The 8619-nt window shown below is 44.3% G+C and overlaps 3 non-coding genes across 3 annotated transcripts; all 3 read left to right on the top strand.

The window, feature by feature from the left end:
- Positions 1-1434: 1434 nt before the first annotated feature.
- On the top strand, positions 1435-1506 carry TRNAT-CGU (transfer RNA threonine (anticodon CGU)). The gene has a single exon. It is a non-coding gene; the product is annotated as a tRNA-Thr (tRNA).
- Positions 1507-3551: 2045 nt separating this feature from the next.
- On the top strand, positions 3552-3623 carry TRNAT-CGU (transfer RNA threonine (anticodon CGU)). The gene has a single exon. It is a non-coding gene; the product is annotated as a tRNA-Thr (tRNA).
- Positions 3624-6056: 2433 nt separating this feature from the next.
- Positions 6057-6128, top strand: TRNAT-CGU (transfer RNA threonine (anticodon CGU)). Its single transcript has one exon. It is a non-coding gene; the product is annotated as a tRNA-Thr (tRNA).
- Positions 6129-8619: the final 2491 nt, after the last annotated feature.

Genomic DNA, 8619 nt, shown 5'->3' on the forward strand with positions numbered 1-8619 from the left:
CGCGTTTTTAGTTCCGCGGTTTAAGAGGTCTGCTAGAGATGCTCTAAGATGGTTTGTGCTAAGTACCACCATTCGTCATTACCAATCTATCTTTATTTATGATTTACTTATGAGAGATTTATCTGGCCACCTGCCTCCCATACTACACATTATTTACATATTGTATTTCTATCAACATTGATATCTTGGGTATTTAATTCTCAAGATGATATGTCGGCTCAATTTCTTAAAGGTGCTCATAGGAATAGATGTGCGTGTATGCCTTCATACTGATGAGTGTATGTGCGTATGTATAAGCGCTTGCATCTGTATTAATATCTTGGGTATTTAATTCTCAAGATTGTTTGTGCTGACACACACACACACATACGTTTTCGACATTATCCAATCTATCTAACTTTAGTATTGAAAGATTTGTCCTGCCACTTGCCTCCCTTACTGTCCATTATATAAGAGAGATAATGCACATCCTTAGCTCTATAGATGCCATATATACTTCATTTTCCCTGCCACGAGTCAAGTGTTCCACACACACATACAACTCTCCTCCTCGCCCAAACAACATGTTACATCTCTTCCTCGTGCTAACTATACTCTATCCTAAGCATGGGAGGTGTCAGGAAGCTCCCGACGAATTCTCCCATCCACGGCCGGATTACCGTAGCTAGCATACCAAGGTAGTCAAGATCGTCGCACACGCCCACCCACCATCTGTGTACCAGTTTGCGTAAATCATCGACTCGTCAGTGATTGTTGCATGCTTCTTGGCGCGCTCATGTACAGCCCTGACCGTCGCTATCCACATCAGCCCACTGGTTGTCTACGGGGTTGGTCCATTGCAGATGTGGCTTAGGTTCCCGTACCTGGAAAAATCGCTGCTACTCGTCTCAGGGATAGTGTAGGGACCCTGCATAGCAACTTGTGGCCAAAAAAATCGCCTTTTTGTCTTGTACTTCCTCCATTTTGCATCTACTCCCTCCGTTCTAAAATATAAGTCTTTGTAAGATTCCACTATGAACCACATAGTGATGTATACAGATGCATTTTAAGTATAGATTCATTCATTTTGCTCCGTATGTGGTCCATAGTGGAATCACTCCAAAGACTTATATTTAGGAACGGAGGGAGTATGTAATATACGTTTTGCATCTACTACCTCTACTCAATTTTCTTGCATGCATGTAGGGGATTAATGATCCCAGTAAACGAATAGAAAAGTTGACTTTCAAAGCAGACATTAAATTTTACATTGGTATCTGTAATTTGACTTTGTGGCCTTGTATATAAAAATGGAGGGAGTAGCTCCCGTATACGATCTGCATTTGGAGTTTTTCGTACATGCTGTATGCTGTAAGCTTTTGACATTGACACTCAACGGAGCACGTATGCAGATACCACTATTAAGAAAACTTGTTTTGCGCCCCATCCATCGAAGCCTGCGTAGCATAGTGGTAGTGCGTTCCCTTCGTAAGGGAAAGGTCGTGAGTTCGATCCTCACCGGGGGCTTCATTCTAGTTTTTCCCTTTTTTTTGCTGCGTATTTTTTCATCTATCTTCAAACCATTCTTTTATCTTCTTCATCTGCACCAAGCACCGACTTCTCTGATCTCGCTTGGATAACATTGTGCCAATCCCGTGGCAAATGTGAGAACCACTTTGCTTCCCATGGTGCATCTGAAGTTCTGAACATCGATTCACTGGTCTGCATTTTGTCTGGAACAAGGGGATGATGAGCCTTTGTCTTCGGTCAGTAGTCATGCAGATCAGGCAGCAAATTTCCCAAGAGAATCAAACAGTTTGTGGCCCTTTCAAAGATGAAATAAAAACCCGAAAGTGTTTCTTTGGCCAGATCAAAAGGGGGACACACATATGGGCACGATTGAAACACTGGGGAAAAAAGAGATGGTACATGGAAGGGAAACAGGAAGCTACTATCCCTTTTTGAGTCAGAGCCGATCACATTGCGGCGTAAAACGTTGTCGCTCGCTCCTCTTCGGGAACCGCTTCCTTGCGTTTCCCTTGGTGAATCTCCTCGGCATTTCAAGGGCAGCCTTCGGTTGGTCCATCGGAACCATGTCAGAAAGCTACACAGGCCAAAAACAATACCTGTCAGTAAGCTACATAGGGCAATATAAGACTAGCTTCTTAAAAAATTAATTTGGAGCAGTAGGTATTGAGATAAAGTGAAGAAAAGGGTGCTTGATCACAAACGTTGATGAAACTGAGTGCCTCATGGCTCTTCCAAACTCCAGCTTGGGCTTTGTCTACCAAAATCGGTGCATCCGGAGATTCCGTAAAGTCTTTCTGGCCAGACCATTCCATGGAGTGAACCCATGCACCTTGAGTTTCCTGCTCAAACATAAACACTATTTTACAAGTGATAAGTTGATATATTAACTACTCCCTCCGTCCGGAAATACTTGTCCTAGAAGTGGTTGTATCTAGACTTATTTTAGTTATAAATATATCCATTTTATTCATTTCTAAGACAAGTATTTCTGGACGGAGGGAGTACAATGCATACGACGGATGTGTGAGACAGTGAAGAACATGGAACTGTTTTTCGTTACACATGTTTCATAAAATGGAATGCAGTCTTCGTGTCTTATTCACCAAAAAAGGATTGATAGTGAAGTTGCAATTTGCAGTGAAAACTCAACGTCCTTATATTCTCAAGCTTCTCCCAAGGCAACGTCTTATATATTACCAATTTTTTTCAGTCTCAGAACAGTTATGCTAGTTATGGCTTGGGGGGTTGCAATGGTAGCAATACAGTACTGGTGCTAGTATCCTGTCGAGGAAACACCCAGCTATGCGCGGCTACCGGCTAGTTACAAATGGAAGGCACCGGAGTACTTCGTCATTATCCAGTCTATCTTTACTTATGACAGGTTTATTTTGGCCACCTGCCTCCCTAGATGCCATATATACTTCCTCTTCTCATGCCACAACTAAGTAAAGAGAGAGATGATACATATCATTCACTCCTTAGATGCCATATATACTTCCTCTTCTCATGCCACAAGCTAAGTAATGCGCTCACATACAACTCCTCTACTCCCTCCTCGTCCAAACAACATGTTACATCTCCTCCTTGTGATTTTGGCCTATTAGTTATTTAGTTACTCTATCCTGAGCATGGGAGGCGTCAAGAAGTTCCCTATGATTAATCTCATCCTCCCTCATTTTGCCTACCATTTCACGGCCGGATTCTCACGGCTCACACACCGTGGTATACAACCATGTTGTACAAGCCCACCCGCCATCTGTATCTGAGCTGCCATGAATCGTCGACTCATCTGTGACCCTTGTCTAGTCCTTGGTGCATGTGTGACCTTTGTCTACTATCGCGACTCAGAGTCTGGTTGCCTACGTGGGTGATCGGTGATATGGCTTCGATTTCTGAAGCTGCTGCTGCTCGTTACTGGTATGTGGTGCGGAACTACGAATCATGGGACAAAGTTGCTCTGTAAAAATGCAGAAAGAAATCTGCTTTTATGCCTTGTAACTACATTTGGAATGTTTGGATAAATACCATCATTTCATGTCGAAGCCTCCGTAGCATAGTGGTAGTGCGTTCCCTTCGTAAGGGAAAGGTCGTGAGTTCGATCCTCACCGGGGGCTACACTTTTCTATCTTGATTTTGCCCTTTTGCTTCTCCTCATTCTGTTTTCTTATTCGTCCCCATCCAAGCAACCATCCTACTGGCTTCCATTTCTTCATGTCAAAACGCTTCATCATCCAAATCAATTGTAATACCTTTTGTGTTCTGGTCTCGCTTGGCCAACCTTTTCTCCCATGTTGCGTCTCAAGACGACCTTGGTTAGAGCATGGATACGAATGCAGCCTAAGGATTCTTCTGTTGCTTGCCACAGCCTATCAGTTTTCTTGTTGGCAAAATATGAGGACAACTTTGTCTCCCATCATAGGTGTAAACATTGATCAGCATTTCGTTTGGAAGAAGGGGATGATGAGCCTTTGTGTGCGAGTCCCAGTGAATGGTCCTTCCCAAGATGAAATAAACCAGATATTATATCCTTGGCCAGATCAGAGAGACAAAGAGAGAGACGCACATGCATGGACATGGACATGATTAAAACATTAGCCAAGGCTCCGAAACATCACCCCCCATGGTGCAGTTACATTTCCGGGCCAACGTTCTTGTTATTAGTGGCTATACATATCCAGCTGAAACTGGGGAAAAAGATGGGTACATGGAAGAAAAAACAAGAAGCTACAGACATACACTCCTTGAGACCGCATCGGCCACAGGTACAGGCTACCTAGACAGTTTTTCCCCACTTGCTTGGTCGGTGCCGGTCACACCGCGGCGTAAAACATCATCGCTGGCTCCTCTTCAGGAACCTCTTCATTCAGTTTCCTTGGGTAAATCTCCTCAGCATTTCGAGAGCGGCCTTCGGCTGGTCCATCGGAACCATGTGGCCGGCACTGTGAACCTGCATTTGGACAGAACAAACACAATACCTGTCAGTAATCTACACAGGCCATGTACCTAGACTGGCTTCTTCTGAATTATTTTGCAGCAGTAGGTATTTAGATAAAGTGAAAAAAGGGTGCTTGATCACAAACTTTGATGAAACTGAGTGCCTCATGGCTCTTCAAAACTCTGGCTTGTGCTTTGTCTACCAAAAACGATGCCTCTGGAAATTCCGCAAAGTCTTTCTAGCCAGACCATTCCATGAAGTGGACCCACCTTGAGTTTCCTGCTCAAATATAAACAATGTTATTACATGCGATGAGTTGATATATTAACTGCAATAGATCGAATAATCTGGCGATGGATGTATACAAGGCAATGAAGAACATGAGGCTAATCATAAACTGTATTTGAAGTGTCACGCATGCTTCATAAATTGGGATACGTTCAGAGCATCAGAGGTCATACAAGACAATGAAGAAAATGATGCTAAGCATAAACTGTATTTTAAGTGTCACACATGCTTCATAAACTCGGATACAGTCTTTGTGTCTTGTTCGCCTTTGAAGCATCTATATGGGAGTTGCAATTTGCAGTGAAATCTCAACGTCTTGATATTCTCAACCTTTTCCCAAGGCAACGTCTTATTAGCATATTTTTTCAATCTCAAAACAAGACGCTAAACTGTTATGCTAGTTATTATGGCCAGGGAGTTGTGATGGTAGAAACATCCAGCTATGTTCGGCTACTTACAAATGGAAGGCATTGCAATGACTCTAAAAACATATTGACTTCCACTTCAACATATCTTTATAAGCATGTGCAACCAATAGCATTCATTTATATTATTTACGATTATTATTTGGACATTTAACATATTTTGCTATCAACATTAATATCTTGGCCATTTAATTCCTAAGATGGTTTGTGTTGATGTACCATCATTGGACATTATCCAATAAATCTTAATTTATGAATTATTTATGACAGATTCATTTGGCCACCTGCCTCCCTCCCTAGAGAGAGAGATGGTACATATCCTTAACTCCTTAGATGCCATATATACTTCCTCTTCTCGTGCCGCGAGCTGCTAAGCATTGTGCTCACAAACAACTCCCCTCCTCGTCCAAACAACATGTTACACCTCCTCCTTGTGTTTTTTAGCCCATTAATTACTCTATGCTAAGCAGGGGAGGCATCAAGAAGTTCCCCATGATCAGTCTCGTCCTCGCTCATTTTGCTCACCATTCCACGACCGGATTCTCACGGCGAACATACCGTGGTATACAACCATGTTGTAGACGCCCACCCGCCGTCTGTATCTGAGCTGCCATGAATTGTCGACTCTGCTGTGACCGATGTCTGGTCCTTGGCGCACTCATCTACTTCCCTGACCCATACCATCGCCATTCTGAGTCCGCTTGCGTACGTGGGTGATCGGTACAAGGAGCTACCTGGAGGCGGATATGGCTTCGATTTATAAAGGCGCTGAGGTCGCTGCTGCTCGTTACTGGGATGTGATAGGGTACGAAACTATGAGTCATGGGACAAAGCTGCTCTGTAAAAATGCAGAAAGAAATCGCCTTTAGGGCTTGTAACTGCATTTGTAATGTCATGATGCCTCCGTAGCATAGTGGTTGTGCGTTCCCTTCGTAAGGGAAAGGTCGTGAGTTCGATCCTCACCGGGGGCTTCTGTGTTTGCCTTTTTGCTTCTCCCCATTCTGTTTTCTTCTTCATCCGCATCCAAGCAAAGCATCCTACCGACTTACATTTCTTCATGTCACAACGCTTCATCATCCAAATCAATTTCTGGTCTTCGCTTGGCCAACCTTTTCTCCCATGTTGCATCTCAAGACCACCTTGGTTGGAGCATGCATACGAATGCAGCCTATGAATTCTGCTGTTGCTTGCCACAGCCTGTCGGTCATCTTGTTGACAAATCAGAGGACCATTTTGTCTCCCATCATCATACATCTACAACATTGATCTGCATTTTGTTTGGAAGAAGGGGATGATGAGCCTTTGTGTGTGTGCGTGTGTGTGTGTCCCAGGGAATGGTCCTTCCTAGGATGAAATAATCCAGCAAGTATTTCTTACTTTCTTGCCAGATCAAAGCGAGAAAGAGAGAGATGTACACACATGGACATGGACATGGGCATGGACATGATTAGTGGCTATACATATCCAGCTGAAACTGGGGGGAAAAGAGGGTACATGGAAGGAAAACATGAAGCTGCAGACAGACGCTCATTGAGACCACAAGTTTTCAGAGTCGGTGTCCATCACATAGCAGCGTAGAACGTCCTCGATGGCCCTTTTTCAGGAACGGCTTCACTGAGTTCCCCTTGTGTGAATCGGGGCCACTTGGCCAGCATTCTGAACCTGCACTCGCACGGACAGAAAAAACAGGTTACTCCTCAGTAATCTACACTCGCAACGTACCAGGTAGACTCAGTTCGTTTTGAATTATTTTTGGAGCAACAGGTATCGAGATGAAGTAAGAAAAAGAAAGTAGGTGCTTGATCACAAACCTTGAGGAAACGGAGTGTCCGGTGGCTCTTCAGAACTCCAGCTTGGGCATATATTATCAATCAAAAACGAGGCCTCTGGAGATTTTGCAAAGGCTTTCTGGCCAGACCGTTCCATGGAGTGGACCCACCTTGAGTTTCCTGCTCAGAGATAAACAATGTTACGCTTGATAAGTTGATACTCTGAGTCTGATGATGGCTGCAATGCATCTAATAATCTGATGATGAAGTTGAGTATTATCTTTAACTGCAATGCATCTAATAAAATGGCCTGGGAGTTGTGATGGTAGAAACATCCAGCTTTGTGCGGCTACTTACAACTGGAAGGAATTGCAAAATGACTCTTGACTTCCACTCCAAAATATCTTTACAAGTCTGTACTAACATTCAATTACATTATTCACGATTATTATTTGGACATGTAGCATACTTTGCTATCAATATTAAAAATCTTGGGCATTTAACTCCTAAGATGGTTTGTGCTGATGTACCACCATTGGACATTATGCAATATATCTTAATTTATGATTTATTTATGACAGATTCATTTGGCCACCTGCCTCCCTCCCTCCCTAGAGAGAGAGAGATGATACATATCCTTAGACAGATTCATTTCTTCCTCTTCTCGTGCCACGAGCCAAGTATTGTGCTCACATACAACTCCCCTCCTCGTGTTTCTGGCCTATTAATTACTCTATCCTGAGCATGGGAGGCGTCAAGAAGTTCCGTACGATCTATCTCGTCCTCACTCATTTTGCCTACAATTCCATGATGGGATGCTCATGGCAAACATACCGTTTTGGATGACCATGATGTACACGCCCGTCCACCATCTATATTTGAGCTGTCTTGAATCGTCAACTCTTCTGTGATAGATGTCTGGTCCTTTGCACACTCATCTACTTCATTGACCCCAATGGTCGAGTATTTGCCTACGTGGACGATCGGTAGGGGAGCTGTAACGCCCCATGCGTAACCTTCCCCAATTGTACTCCAACTCTTGCCGTTTTCGGCATTAAGTTATATTTAATTCTCGGGTTCGGGTCTTTGTCTCCGTGTGTTGTTTTCGTTGTTGTGCATCTCATATCATGTCATCACGTGCATTGCATTTGCATACATGTTCGTCTCACGCATTCGAGCATTTTCCCCGTTGTCCGTTTTGCATTCCGGCGCTTCGTTCTCCTCCGGTGGCCATTTCTAGCTTTCTTTCGTGTGTGGGGATTAAACATTTCCGGATTGGGCCGAGACTTGCCATGCGGCCTTGGTTTACTACCGGTAGACCGCCTGTCAAGTTTCGGGTCATTTGGACTTCGTTTGATACTCCAACGGTTAACCGAGGGACCGAAAAGGCCTCGTGTGTGTGCAGCCCAACACCCCTCCATTTTGGCCCAAAACCCACCAAACTCAGCTCCATCGTCTCGGTCGTTCGATCACGATCGTGTGGGCGAAAACCGCACCTCATTTGGACTCTCCTAGCTCCACTTATGCCTATATATACCCCCTCCATTCGGATCTCCTCTTCCCCGTCCAAAACCCTAAAAAAAAGAATCCAGATCCAGCGCGCCGGCCGGACACGTCCGCCCCGGCCGGACGCGTCCGCCCTCGCCGCCGAGCCACTCAGCGGCCGCCACGCGTCCCCCCGCGGGGACCGCTT

This window comes from Triticum aestivum, chromosome 6A, assembly GCF_018294505.1.
Source record: "Triticum aestivum cultivar Chinese Spring chromosome 6A, IWGSC CS RefSeq v2.1, whole genome shotgun sequence".
Taxonomy (NCBI): domain Eukaryota; kingdom Viridiplantae; phylum Streptophyta; class Magnoliopsida; order Poales; family Poaceae; genus Triticum; species Triticum aestivum.